The sequence below is a fragment of the Protopterus annectens genome, chromosome 2.part2, assembly GCF_019279795.1.
Source record: "Protopterus annectens isolate FY-2018-M chromosome 2.part2, PAN1.0, whole genome shotgun sequence".
Taxonomy (NCBI): domain Eukaryota; kingdom Metazoa; phylum Chordata; order Ceratodontiformes; family Protopteridae; genus Protopterus; species Protopterus annectens.
Window position 1 is genome coordinate 1,079,495,488 of NC_056730.1, and position 16,088 is coordinate 1,079,511,575.

The 16,088-nt window shown below is 41.4% G+C and overlaps 1 protein-coding gene across 1 annotated transcript in view; it reads left to right on the forward strand.

The window, feature by feature from the left end:
- Positions 1–16,088, forward strand: part of LOC122795878 (coiled-coil domain-containing protein 17-like) — a 748,474-nt gene that overhangs the window by 324,981 nt on the left and 407,405 nt on the right. The window lies entirely within an intron of this gene.

A 16,088-nucleotide genomic window follows, 5' to 3' on the forward strand; every position in this document is an offset into this window, starting at 1 on the left:
ATGTTATTGGAAGTCTAACCAACGTTTGCAGAAATAATGATTTAGCTCAGGCTCATTTCCCAATGAATCTACAAATGAAAAAAGGCACATGATGCATTTCTGAAAAATATGAATTAGCTAATTTGCAAATGTTTCTTTAATGCTGCATGAAAACTAGTGGCATTGTGTTTGCCACCTAGCATCAGAAGAACGTTGAGTGTCCTCTGCTTCTGTAATGCTATGGCTAACATTGCAGTGTCCTTCATTCAAGACGATCTAACTTGAAGGAAAGGTATTCTCTTCACAAGAGCAGTTCTACTTCCTTAGTATGACTTCAGTGAATATAGCCAAAGGCAGAAAACCATGAACTGTGGGTTGGTCAAGTGCACCGTAGCCCATAGTGCTCTTTCTTGTTAAATAAGTAGAAGCATGATGGATCTTTGTCCTCTCTGACTTGACTTCTGCTATTGAGTGTTCACATGTCTGACCACTTCAGCAAAATAACAAGGCATGGACTGAAGTAATTGTGTCAACAGTGTTTTTCCCTATAGTTTGTGTTCCCACTTATATTTTATAAGGTAACCCAAGGACATTGTTTCCTCATGTTACTGTACAGAAACAAAAGCTGTTGCAAGACGTGGAAAATCAAGAGTCCCCACATATTATCACATTAATTAACAATGTCCTAAATACACAATCAGTAGTGAGGGATTTGGGCACCTAGGTTAATAGCAACCTGACTTTTGACCACCATGTTGCTTCCATTGTGTAAAAAGCTTTCTACACGGCCCACCTCATAAGTAAGGGTATCTCATCCAGAGACAAAGAGGTCATAAGATCCCTGTATGGTGTATCATGTACCTTGACATGTTTGGGTCAAATTTTTATGATGCTGACACTGCAAAGTAATGTAAACTGAGAAACGTTGCAAGTAGAATAAATAATAATAAATGCCAAAACTCTGACACAGGCAAATAGGAGTGCTTCCCTAAAGCAGCATGTGAATCATCAGAAAGGAGGGACATTTCTGGGTACATTGTGGGTGCTGAGATGAAAAGTCTTGGCTAATATCAAAATGTAGCAGTACTAAATTCATGAGCTTTAATTGTCCCTTAACATAGGAATGGGGCCCATTCCTGCCACAGTATTAGAAACCCAAAACAATTGGAGAAATTAAAAAAGAGAGAATGACACAAAGTTTCAAAGGTTCATAGGTTCATAGGAAGGTACTAGACTATCAGCCCTAGGGCCTATACAAGCCCAGCCAAAAAGGTACCCTGGCTTTTGCCACCCAAGAAAATTATTTTCCTGGTCCACTGTCGAGCAGAGTCACAGAAGTGATCCCCGGGGTGAATTTCCTATTTCCCATCGAATCATTAACATTTTTCTTGAAGAGTGCTAATGAGGAGCTTTGTTTGATATAGATAGGTAGTTTATTCCTGAGTATGGAAAGTCTCTGGGACAGGAATCTATCCCTCCGGCATGTTCTGTTTATTGTGGTGACAACATTTAGGTCCCTAGAGCATGTAGCTTGGAGGGATTGGGATTTCTTTAAGTGGAGCATGTCCAACAGCTCTGGGTTTGACATAGCTTTGTATGTTAGGCAGAGATCACGTCTGAGTAGGCGATATGCAACAGAGTACAGCTGGAGTTTTTTGACACAGTCTACGTAGGGCATCTGTTTGAGGCCAGTAATCCTCTTTGTGAGTTATTTCTGCGGCCTTTCCAGTTGTTGTAGATGTCTTGTGAGGTACATACCAGAAGGGGCATTGTACTCTATAATGGGTCTAATGAGTGATGAGTAGAGGGGAACAATGACCTCTTTTTTTCTGGATGAGAAACCTTTTGTGATGAGGTGTGCCACATAGAAGAATTTCCTGACTACTGTGGCAATGTGATTATCAAAGGAGAGACTACTGTCCACCTGTGTCCCAAGGTCTCTTATCACACTTTTGGTGTTAAGTATACTACCACCTATGTTGTAGTTCATGGGTAGTGTTTTTACCAAAGGGGATGACATTGCACTTTTTGACATAGAGCTTGAGGCCATGGCTTTGACACCAGGCATCTGTCTCAGTGAGGCCCTTTTGTAGGATGTCCACGTTGTTAGGAGTTTCGATTATGGCACCTAGTTTGCAGTAATCTGCGAACTTCATTAGCCAAAGACCTTCTGTGTTAGCCTGTACTTCAGAGAAGTAGATTACCAAATAGGAGAGGACCCAGGACTGAAGCCTGTGGTACTCCACTTGTCACTGGTCTGAAGTCGGATTTGGAGTCTGCTACTTTCACAGTGTGGATTCTGTCAGTGAGCCAATTGGCAACCCATCTTGTGACATAGGGATTTATACCAAATTTAGTGAGTTTATCTATAATTCCAGAGTGGGGGATGGTGTCAAAAGCCTTGGCAAGATCTAGATAGGCTGTGTGAACCACCTTACCCATGTCTACGGCTTTGGTGACTGCTTCAAAGAAGTCTATCAGGTTTAGCAGACATGATCTACCTTCTACAAACCCGAACTGGGTGGGGTCCAGAGTTTGGAGATTACCAATGTCTTTGTTTATAAGTTCCATGATGATACATTCCATGACCTTGCAGACCAGGCTCGTCAGGCTAATGGGGTAGTAGTTCCTGGGGTCCGTGGTGGCTCCCCCCTTGTGGAGTGGGATAACTGTTGCTGTACGCCATTCAGTGGGCACAAAGCCTGAGGTGAGGCTATGCTTGAACATGGTACTTAGGTGGGGTGCCATTTCATTCTGTAGTTCATGTAGAACGCAGCCTGGGATGTTGTCTGGTCCCATGGATGCTGTGTTCTTGGCTTTGGAGAGTGTGGTTTTTACCTGTGCAGCCGTGATTACAGGAACTTTGCATTATTCCGGTATAGAGATGGGGTCTTTAGGGGGTGAGAGGGGGGTAAAGTTAGCACTGAACCTATCTGCCAGGATGTTGGCAATATCAGTTGGGTCTGTATATTTAGTGCCATTGTACTGTAACTCAGAGCAGATATGAGTGTTGCCATTGAGATTCTTGACATAGCTGTAGAATGCTTTGTGGTTGTCTTTAGAATCAGTGCCAATTTTGTTTTCGTAACTAGCTTTGGAGGATTTTATCAGGGATCACAGCTTCTTACTGAGGTTGACCAGGGAGCTCCTCCACTCATAGGATTTTACTCTCTTTTGCAACACTTTCTTCCTTCTGTTGTACAGTTTGTTTATGGCAGGGGACCACCAGATTGGCTTTCTTTTTTTGGAGGATAGCATCTTGGTTCTGTTTGGGATAGCACAATCCATGCACTTGTGTAAGTGCTTATAAAGTGCAATTGTGTAGGATTCAGTAGTCGTAACTGTATTGTCCATCTGCATGTGTGTCATGAAGTTCACCACTTCTGTCTTAAGACGAATGAAGTTGGCTTTGGAGAAATTTTTTACCATGGTTTCCTCAATGGGGGGTGAGGGCAGGATGTGGATATCTAGGGTAATTAGCTTATGGTCGGATCGGACCAATGATGCGTTGACTTCAGGTGTGGAACACCGATCACTCATGTCGGTAATGACTAGATCTAGGATATTGTTGCCCCTGGTAGGGGTGTGAATAAGTTGATCCAGGGCATTGGGGTTTATGAATTCCAGAAAGCATTGAGTGGAGGAGTTAGTACATGAGTAGTTTTCCCAGTTAATGTTGGGGTAGTTGAAATCGCCCATTATTAGGGTGTTTGGTTGAACCCTAATATTTTCCAGTACATCAAGAAAAGAGGAGTGGGAATCCTGAGGCATGGTGGGGGATCTGTAGCAAGCTACAATTTGGATTGCAGTTTTGCCCAGAGTTAGTTGCACTTGAACAACCTTGGCTGCATTATGCTGAGCAACTAGCCTGGAGGTGTGGATATCCTTAATGAATATGGACACACCTCCGCCTTTGGTATTCCAGTCCAGGTGACATGGCCGAAAAATGTGGTATGAGTTATAGCCTGGTAGTGCAGGACTGCTCTCTGGAGCCTTGAACCAGGTCTCAGTCACTGCACAGATATCAATGTTCTCCATTTTAAGGAGTGCCTGGAGTGAGTGCATTTTGAGATTTAGACTTCTAGCATTGACTAGCATCACCCTCAGTTTTTGCTTGCCTGTTCCTGTTACGGTGATGAATTTGTCATTTGAACCTTGCCTAAAAAAGGCACTATAGGGGCGGCAAGAACCTTAGCCAGTATCCGGAATCCCAAGGGTGACAGGTGCAGGCCATCTCTGGCAAAGCATTGTGGTCTGTCAACCATGTCATCCCAGGCAGACAGATACTGGATCCCTTTAGAATGACACCAGAAAGTTAGCCAATTGTTGAAGTCAATCATTTTGTTCTTGTACTGCGGTATCATTCTGGGTGATGGCAGAATGCTACTCAGGGCTAGGGTCATACCTGCCTGGGCTACAAGATCGAAGAGCTCTTCCATGAGAGTACAGTAACCTTCTCCTTGTTTAGCTTGGTGAGTTGGACATCAGTGTGCTTGACTATAGAGTCACCTATGACTAGTGTGTTGGGTACTTTGTTTTGCATTATTGGCTGTGGTTGAGTGGCACACTGAGTCTGCGGGCTATGTGTCATTTGGGTTTTGTTGGGGGGTGGAGGTTGCTTGCATTTCTGCTTTGGAGGTCTCTGTTGCTTGAGCAGAATATTATTGAGAGCCTCCGTAAATGTTTTTGTGTTTCTTTGTGTGGATTTTATTGGTATAGATTTAGTGAGACTATGTGATGAGTGTGGTGCAAGTGTTTACCTTCTCCTCTTGACTGTCAAGTTCAGTCTTGGTTGGAGAGAGCTTTACCTCTAGTTTGGCTAGATAAGTGCATCTCTCACAGGTTGTAGTGTTGGGTGGTAGGAGGAGAGGGTTGCCCCAAGATGCCCAGATTCATCAGATAGACAGGAGAGAACACTGGGAGCTGATCCTTTGACATGCCTGAATAAAAAACATTTTTCCTCTAGATAAGTTAGGAAAGTGAGTACAAAAACTGTTTTTCTCTAAGCAAGTGAGGAAAGTAAGTACAAAAACTGTTTCCTATAGGTAATGAGGAAGGTTGAGTGCTGCAGTAATTAGTAGATTATTTAGTGCTTACAACAAGTTCTGAACAAGTGCTGATCACGAATAAGAAAATTCAAATGCTAAAACTAAGAATCTGTATCTGGACTAAACTAGTTATAGGAAAGGGGCGAAACAAGTGCAAATGCGGGCTTTTAAATCAGAACGTTAAGAGAGATGGAAAAACTGCCCAAACGGCCTACAATTTCTGGGCCAGAACCACTCCTTATGTGGTAATAGGTTATCTAGTGCTTACCACACCCACTGATAAGCTAGAAGGCTTCTCTCCAACACAGAAAGCTTGGGGGCTCAGAAGCTGACATACAGTCCTGGATACAGCAAATCTGAATCTGGACTACACTAGTTACAGGAAAGGTAGGAAACAGGCTTAGATTTTTTTTTATATACAGAAAAGTAGCTTAAAACAGCAGTAAAAACAATTCAAATGCAGTGCAAGCTAGCACACTTGAGTATGTAGCGACGTTAGACCAAACAGTTTAAAAAAATGCAATTAAATTAAAAATGACTAAAAACAAGCGCAGAAGGAGTGTATTAGGTAGAATGAGGTAAAGAGAAGGGACTGGGGTGAGTGTCCCAGGTCAAATCTACAGTGGTGGCGGGCAACTGCAAAAGCCTCCAAATTTAAACAAGACAGGAATAGGGAGGGTGGGAGCACCTTCAGCAGAGATCTAAAAAACTATACAGTATTCATGTGATCTGATGAGCCATTATGACTGTTGTCAAGGGCTATACTTGTTGTTCCAATGGAATAAAGTACATTTTGTGTATACTTATAAACATTTTCATGCTTTTTGATTGTAAGTTAGGACTTCTTTAGCTGTTGAGTCAACAACCAGAATTTATTTATGCCTGCTTACAACATTTATAACATTTTTGACCTTCACACTACACAGTCCAAGACTGTAAACTTTCACTCAGTGCTATGTTATGTTATTGTGCACTAATTGCACACCTACTTCACTTTGAGCAGCGCCAAACAGATTTTTGTCACTACTTTGCTTATTATCCAGTTTTATCCACTACCATATATTCTGAACAATATTTTTGGCTTTTTTGGTCATGTGTAGAATGTAGGTGAGTGGAAGGGCTCTGTAATATAGAAGCGTTATACTGCTTTTATTGAATTACTCATCTTTTCCTGACAGATGGCAATAACTCAGTCTTACTTTACACCAGCAGCAGGAATGTAATGAATGCCTGCTCAACAGATTATGTGCAGCAATTATCACCTCTCAGCATGCAGAACCTTGCAGTAATGAAATGCAAGTCATTATTACATTATTAATTGACAATATGTGCAGTTACAATGTAGCACTAAGTCATTATCACTTGTCAGGTAAAACCCTCAGCAGCTGCCACTGTTCTTCACATTACTAAGTATTGTTATCACGTTGTTGAATGCACATGCCAGATGCACACGCCTGATTTTGGTTTCTGTCAATGTACCATCATGCAGAAGCCCCCCCCCCCCGCAATTTCTTTATTTTCTTTTTCCCATTATTTGTATTGCAAGATACAGATAAAGGTAACCGTTGTGGTTATATGGATCATATGGTTATATGCTTCAAAAAAGAATTACGAAGCTCCCTCTGTAAGTCATGGATATGCCCTGTCAGGACCCTACCAAATTGGATCTACTGCTCTCTTCACTTCCTAGAAACACTCTTTTGCATTTTATTCCTTATATATATATATATATATATATATATATATATATATATGACACCTCTTACTTTACAAAAAAATTAAAGTCAGATGATGTTACATTCTCATTAAATTTTGCCTAACATATAAGAATTGTTCTCCTGTATTATTTGTTACAAATCCTCTATGTATATACTGTCAATAGTGTACCACCTTTACTATGTGTCTTATTATACTTGTTACTTGCTCTGTTTTTCTGTTACTCAACTTTGTGATTCATGTATAACTGTTACTATTACTCAATTTTGTAAAAAATTGTATAATTGAATAATTTTACATTTGGCTGGAGCTTTTCTCCTTGGGTCTCCACTGAAAATGGGCCTGTGCTCAGCTGGACCAACACGGTTAACAAATGTGAAATATATATATATATATATATATATATATATATATATATATATATATATATATATATATATGTTTGTTTGTTTGTCTTTCGGCTTTTCCCGGTTAGGGGTCGCCACAGTGGAACTCCGGTCCGCTAATGATTGGAAGTAGATTTTCACGAACGCCAAGGTGCCAGCTCAACGTCCAACCTTTAACGAAGGCACGCCCATTTACGAATGTCTTTCGAACACCACCCAACCGCGGGGATGACATGCAGACTCCACACAGAAGGCACTCCCCGCACTCCAGCCGAGAATCGAATGGGAGAACCTCTTGCTGTGAGGCAACAATGCTATGGCTGCACCACCGCAGATATCTTTTATATATATATATATATATATATATATATATATATATATATATATAAATACAGATTTTTTCATATTTTGATAAATAACTTTGCTAGGGAACATATCAACATGCTAAGTAGTACCTCATTCTGAAGACAGTATTAGTGCATACAACATGGTAAAAGAACTGTGTCCATATGCTGTACGCATATGTAGATATCACAGTTTGTTTAGGTATTAAGTTACGAAAATTATTATATTTTTTCATATTTTGGTAAATAGCTTTGCTAGGAAGCATGTCAATGTGCTAAGTAATCCCTTGTTTTGAAGAAAGTCTTAGTACTTACAACATAGTAAAAAACTGCAGTGTGTATGCTGTACACATGTACAGTATCATAGTTTGTTTAGGACTTAGGTTATAAAAATTATGATATTTTTTCATATTTTGGTAAATAACTCTGCTATGGAAGATGTCAATATGCTAGGTAATACCTCATTTTGAAGACAGTATTACTCCTTACAACATAGTAAAAGAACGGTGTCTGTATGCTGTACACATATACAGATATCACAGTTTGTTTAGTCTTTTAGGATTATGAAAATTATGCTTTTGCCATATTTCTCATTATTATGCCCATATCTTTGCAAGAAAGAATGGTGATGACATGCGTGATGCATCATTTTGAAGGTGACATTGAGCCACACAACTTGTACACTGATATGTAGTCTCTATCTGTTACAGGTGATGAGATATTATGCTTTATTCATCAATTATGAGAAATATAATATTAATCATATTTATGTGTATAGCTCAGTAAAGGAGCATCACACAGTAATGGTTAAGGTATCATTTTAAAGCTGGCATTGATACAAACCAATTAATTACAAATAGTATGGGTCTACATGGTACATTCACCAAGATATTGTGATTTGTTTTACCAAAAAGTAAAAAGTATGCATAAAATCAGCATTCCTTGGCAAATATTTAATAATGACTTAGATACACACTATCAGCATTTACACTGTTGGAAAGGTCAGTGTCTTCTGAACAACTTTTGCGTTTACATTTTTAGTCTAGCTCTTATGGTTAAAGAGTTATGAACATTTGTTTTCTGTATGGTATTACAAATGGATTATCTGAAAGTGAGCTCAGGCTGCACTGTTGTTCCTATGGTGGAAGTAAGCAGACAGCATTTTCTGAGCTGCTCTGGAGTGAACAAGTTAAGAACATGAAACTTTAACAAGTCAGTAGTAGTGTTGAATTTTAACTTGGAAACAACATGAGAAATATTTTAATACAGAAATAAGAAATTACATATTTTGTACTGTAGTTATATGTTACCATGACTTCTGTCTTTACTAATTTACATTTTTATATCTTTATTTATTTTAAATATGCATAATTAAGCATTGCAAAGATTTAATGTGAAAAACATGTATCCTACACATTATTGTTAAACAGATACCATCTGTGCAACTTTCACAACAGAATTTTCTCTTCTCCCTCCCACTCACACATTCTTTGTACTCCATCCATGAACAGAGATCATCTCTTTACCCCTCATCTTATTCATTATATTTCTCATTATAACCCAAAGTACTTTTCCCATGGATCCTTTCTCCTCTCTATAGTCCACAGTTTTCACTGCTTTACTTTACCTGTTGAGGCATCTTTCATTATTTCTACCCACTTGGACCTTGGACAGTTGTCTTCCTAGCTTCAGGTGCATGGCTTTTTCAGTCTTTACCCAGAAATGCATATATTTTAAACCTAACCTATACTTTTGTTCAAGTTTTTATCAGACTCTCATCCCAAATAAACACATCCCTATCATACCTTTACCTTATCACCTACAGCTACTCACCAGATCTCTACTACATTCTTCCAGGTTCTTACAATTGCTACACAACTCCACTACATAAGCAGACTTTCTCCCCTTCTTGCCTTCCCATGCCTCTTGCATAAGTCTGTAAAGCTCTTTCCCTCAATAATGCCACATATACTGAGCCTGTGGACATAGTTAACCTGTTAGTTGACAGGTTCTGTGAAAACTTCATTTCCTTGTCCCCACCACATGTTCCCCATGACATCCCTACCACCTGCCCCCTACCTTGTATCTCTAAAGAGCAGGTCACAGATGTCCTCTCCAAGACCAACACCACAGCATCTATGGGACCTGATAACATACCTGGCTGCATCCTACATGGGGTCCAACAGGAATTAGCAACACTATTGGATACTCTTTTCAATCATAGTCTAAACACTGGCTTCATCCCAGATGACTGGAAAATGGCCACCATTATCCCTTCACACAAAGGAGGTACTTCTGACCCCAGGAACTATAGACCTATTAGCCTGACTGGCCTTATTTGCAAGGCCATGGAATGAATCATCATGGACCTTATCAACAAAGATATAGGTAATCTCCAAACAATTGACCCTACTCACTTTGGATTTGTCAAAGGAAGATCATGCCTGTTAAACCTGGTGGACTTCTCAAAGACAGTCACCAGGACCCTGGATGAGGGTAAATCTTTGCATACAGCCTACCTAGACTTAGCCAAGGCTTTTGACTCTATACCCCAATCAGGCATCATTGACAAATTCAACCAGGTAGGTATCAACCCTTATATCATTAGGTCGGTCACCAACTGGCTCAGTGATAGAACCCATACAGTCAAAATAGGGGAGTCCATCTCCAACAGTAGACCCGTAACCACAGGGATCAGTCCTGGGACCTCTACTGTTCAGAATCTATTTCTTTGAAGTACAAGCAAAAACTAAAGGTCTATGGCTGACAAAGTTTGCCGATAACTGCAAACTGGGAGCGGTCATAGTATTTTCAAATTACGTCAACATCCTACAAGAGGGTCTAACGCAATCAAATGATTGGTGCCAAAGTTACGGCCTTAAACTCAATGCAAAAAATGTATTGTCATCCCTTTTGGTAAGGTCCTGCTAACTACATCAATAGTAACACCCTAAGTACGTACTCAGTGGTGAGACACCTGGGCACACAGGTTGACAGCAATCTTACCTTTGATCACCATGTCTCCACAGTGGTAAGAAGGGCATTCTATATTGCTCATCTCATAATTAAAGGTATTGCCTCCAAGAAAAAAAGAAGTTATAACCCTGCCAGTACTCTTCCCTCATCAGGCCAATAATTGAGTACACTACCTTTCCAAGCACCTGCATCAATTGGAGAAACCACAAAGGTTCCTCACAAGGAAAATTCAAGGTCTTCAGCATCTTTCCTATGTGGATTGGCTGAAATCACTGTCACTGTATTCTTTTTAATACAGACTACTCATAGGCGATCTCTGCCTTGTGTATAGGGCAATCTCTGACCCTGTTTTATTGGAAATGCTGCATATCTGCAAGTCAAATGGCACATGGGTTACTCATTCTAAAGGCCTTAACCTGGTATGTTACATTAATAGAACCTGCTGGAGGGACAGATTTGTCTCGCAGAGGTTACCACACATTTGAAACAGACTCCCACTTCATATCAAACAGCGCATCTCATTGAACGTCTTCAAACTCAATCTGGATGATTGGATGGGTAACCGTAAATTCACCCTGGGGGTTCCACCTGTGTCTCTCTAGGACAGGGGCAATAGGTGCTAATCATGGAAACAAGTATAATTGGTTAGGCTTGTAAAGGCCCTAGGGCCATTAGCCTAGTAACGTCCTATAACCCTATGATCTATGCCAGGTGCTATTCTACCTACATAATATTGTTAACTGCATGTCCCACACAAGTATATGTTACTTCATTCTTCCACACACTCATCAAAAATCAACCAAAAATTCCTCTCTTCCCACTTTTATCCCATTTTCTGCATTTTACATGTGGTACATTCCCTACATCCCACTTTTCCTTTCCCTATGGGTCTGTTACATGCAGTCTTTCCTTCTCCCACCTTATCCATCTCAGGGGATATTTCAGACTCTAACTTCTGCCGTTACACTGTTTTCAACATACATTCAAGTTCTAACTAGCCTTCTTACCCCGCAGTACTTTGATCATGCTTTCTCACCTATACTGAATTACTTGCTTATAATTAAAACTCTGTATCTCACCTCTCCTTAGTAATCTTCATTTATCATATCACCCATCCTAATTGTCCACTTCTCACTTCATCCTCAAACATTTAACACCTTCCTCTTACGGTTATCCCTTCAGTCCACTTTAAGGCCTTATTTTCTCTACGGAATGCCTATTACCCCATTTTGTAACCCATTACTGTCATCCCTATTTTGACCTTCTTGCAGTGAGCAGCTTTCCTTCTGTTGTCCCTTTCCCTCTCATGAAGTAGACAACATGCCATTAGATATGTTTTCTTTCTAAACATTTTAACAACTTAACTCCTGCATAGTGATCAATGTCCAGCTAGTCTAAATCACCCTTCAGTTTTCACTCTGCAGTCTCCCACTCATTGCATTAAACAACCCCACCCCCTGTCACATGAATCTATCACAAATTGGATGCACACTCCCCTCCCACATGAATCTATCACATATTGTATGCTCCCCCGCCACATGAATCTACCACATACTGTATGCATCCCCCTGCCACATGTATCTATCACATATTGTATAAATCGCCCTACAACATGAATCTATCACATATTGTATGCACCCCCTGCCTTGTGAATCTATCACATATTGTATGCTCTCCCACCACGAGTCTACCACATACTGTATGCACCACCCTTGCCACATGAATCTATTACATATTGTATGCTCCCCCGCCACATGAATCTACCACATTCCATACACATCCCCCTGCCACATGAATCTATCACATATGTATGGATCGCCCTACCATATGAATCTATAGCATATTGTATGCACCCCCTGCCATGTGAATCTATCACATATTGTATGCACACCCCCACCACATGAATCTGTCACATATTGTAGGCACACACCCCTGCCACATGAATCTATCACATATTGTATGCACCCCTCTGCCACATGAATCTATCTCATGTTGTATTTACCCCCACCACATGAATCTATCACATATTGCATGCACACCCTGCCACATGAATCTATCACATATTGTACGCACCCCCTTGGGCTCAGACCAGTTGTTTTACATTAGGAAGTTTTGTGGCCTGCACTGTGGTGGCAGGACAGGTAGCTGACATCCTTCTAAGTTGGGAACTGCTGATTGAGGGCTCAGTGTCTGTTATTCTAAAAGTATATTAGTTCTGGTTTAAGCACTTGGGCTTCAGGCCAGTTATTTTACATTAAGAAGGTTCGTGGTCTGCACTCTTGTGGGAGGAGAGGCTGGACTCTGCCCTTCTGAGCTGGGAAGTTCTGGTTAAAGGCTTATAGTGCCTGCATATTTGAACTGTTTCTTACTAAATTGGTACACCTTGTTTGCTGTAGCATAGACTAGATCAGGCCTGCTGAATCTAGCTTTGTTTGTATAACTTGAGCACTAATCCAGGCATTCTTTAAAGTATTCAATTGTATTTATTACTGCTTGGTAGTAACTTGATTAAAGTGTAGCTATCATTCTAAGTCTTTTGGATTAAGCACTTGGGCTCAGACCAGTTGTTTTACATTAGGAAGGTTTGTGGCCTGCACTGTTGTGGCAGGACAGGTAGCTTACATCCTTCTAAGTTGGGAACTGCTGATTGAGGGCTCAGTGTCTGTTATTCTAAAAGTGTATTAGTTCTGGTTTAAGCACTTGGGCTTCAGGCCAGTTATTTTACATTAAGAAGGTTCGTGGTCTGCACTCTTGTGGGAGGAGAGGCTGGACTCTGCCCTTCTGAGCTGGGAATTTCTGGTTAAAGGCTTATAGTGCCTGCATATTTGAACTGTTTCTTACTGGAATTGGTACATCTTGTTTGCTGTAGCATAGACTAGATCTAGGCTTGCTGAATCTAGCTTTGTTTGTATGCTTGTTTGCTTGTTATTTCCCTGAAATGCTAATTCCACCTAAAACACGGCTTTTCAGCGCTTCTGTGGATCCCTAGTGACATCTGCTTTGCTTACTGTACTTATTTCCTTGTTTCACTTGAAAGAAAGTTACTGTTTGTCATTTTTGCATTTAAGTTACCTGGCACTTGCTCACTAAAGCAATTATATAAGTCAGCACTAAAAAATTAAAAGCACTACACCCTCACAAACTCCCCTTGAGTACCTTGTTCCCCATTGGCCCTTTTTCTTTTTTCAGTTATAAAGGAATTCTCAATACTATTCTAGCATGTCCAAAGGTCAGTTGTCAATCTCCTCTCTGGTCCAGCTGGTGAATCTGGGAATCTTGAGGCAATGTTACAACTGCCTCATGTACACAGACAACTCTCTCCTCCTCCCAACAAATTCCAACACATGTGAGAGATGCAACCATATAGCCAAACTGGAGGCTAAGCTCTCTCAACTCAGTCCTGGCGAAACCTGTCAGGAGGAGAAGGAAACCACACTCACTACAATTCTAGTCTCACATAGACCTACCACGACAGCAAACCAAACACATAAACACACAAAAACATACTCGGATGCTCTAAATAAAAATCTGCCTAAGCAGCAGAGACCTCCAAAGCAGACACCCAAAAAACCGCTACCCCAAAACAAAACACGTGCAACACATAGCTCACAAAGCCAGTGTGCTGAACAGTCACAGCCCTTAAGGCTAAACAACACACCTGATACACTTGTAATAGGTGACTCTATCGTCAGGCACACTGACGTCCTGCTCACCAGGCTGAACAAGGAGAAGGTCACGGTGAGCTGCCTGTCAGGCGCTAGGATCCGCCACATAACACAAGCACTCAGGTCACTCCAAGGCAAGTACAAATATGACTCAGTCATTGACCATGCTGGAGTGAATGACCTGAGACGTACCTCCCTGGACTACATGAAAAGAGACATAGAGGAGCTCTCTGAGCATGTGGCCCAGGCCAGTATGACCCTGACCTTGAGTAGCATCTTACCCTCACCAAGAATGATGCCACAATATGAAGACAAGATGATCAATTTCAACAATTGGCTTAAGTATTGGTGTCATTTAAAGGGGATCCAATGCCTGTCAGCCTGGGATGACATGCTCGACAGGCCACGATGCTTCGCTAGGGACGGCTTGCACCTGTCACCCCTGGGCTTTCGGATATTGGCAAAGGCTCTTGCTACCCCCATAGTGCCTTTTTTAGGCAAGGCTCAAAAGACAAACCCACCTCCACAGGTATCACAAGGGATAAGAAACTAAGAGTAATGCTACTCAATGCCAGAAGTCTAAACCTCAAGATGCATGCACTCAAAACTCTCCTTAGCATGGAGAACATTGATATCTGTGCAGTAACAGAAACCTGGTTCAAGGCTCCCGAGAGCACCCCAGCACTACCAGGTTATACCTCATACCATGCTTTTCGGCCGCAAAACTTGGACTGAACCAGAAAAGGAGGGGGAGTATCAATATTCGTCAAAGATACCCACACCTCCAGGTTGGTGGCACAGCAAGAAGCATCAGAGACTATCCATGTGCAACTAACAGTGGGTAAAACTGCCTTCCAGTTTATAGCCTGCTACAGGCCACCCTCCCAAACCCAGGAACCCCACTCGGCCTTTCTGACAACACTGGAAAATATGAAGGTCTCTCCAAACACCATTATATTGGGCGACTTCAACTACCCAAACATAGACAGGGAGCATTACTCTAGCTCCAACACTCTAGCTCAAAGGTTCCTAGAATTTATAAACTCAAATGCTATGGAACAACTTGTTACCACTCCCACAAGAGGGGAAAACATACTGAACCTGATCATCACCAACATGGGGACTCTATGCTCCAGACCAGAAGTGTATCCCTCACTGGTAAGATCAGACCATAAACTAATCTCACTGGATATTCACATCCCGACCCCACCCCCTGCCCAGAAAACCACAGTGAAAAACTTCTCTAAAGCAAATTTCACACTCCTCAAAACTGAGGTGAAATCCTTCAAAGCCCCCGGGCCTGTGGAAAATAAGGCCCAGACCACAGAATCCTTTATAAACACATTCTATGAACACCTTCAGGAATGCATGGATCATGCAATCCCAAATAAAACCAAGACCCAATCCTCCAAAGGCAGACATCCTGTCTGGTGGACCCCAGCCATAAACAAACTATACAATAGAAGGAGGAAGCTACTACATGATAGAGCAAAATCCCAAAAAGGGAAGGCATCTCTGATCAGTGTTAGCAAAAAACTACGGGCACTCATAAAATCGTCTAAGGCCAGCTTCGAGAGAAAAATTGCACAGGACACTAAGAATAATCACAAGGCTTTCTTTAGTTATGTTAGGAACCTGGGTGGGAATTCCCAGATATGCTCAGAATTAGTCCAAAATGACAAAATATACACCGAACCCACAGACATTGCCAGCATCCTAGCTGACAGGTTCGGCGCAAACTTCTCTCCCCCTCCCCACCAAAAGGGCAAATATCTATCCCAGCAGAGTGCTGCCCCCGTGACATCTCAGATGCTCAGGTAAGAGCCGCCCTCTCCAAAGCAAAAAACACAGCATCAATGGGACCAGATGGTGTCCCGGGCTGTGTCCTACATGAACTCCAAGAAGAGCTAAACCCAAACATAAAACTACTGTTCAATCTCAGCCTTACCACGGGATATGTACCCAAAGAGTGGC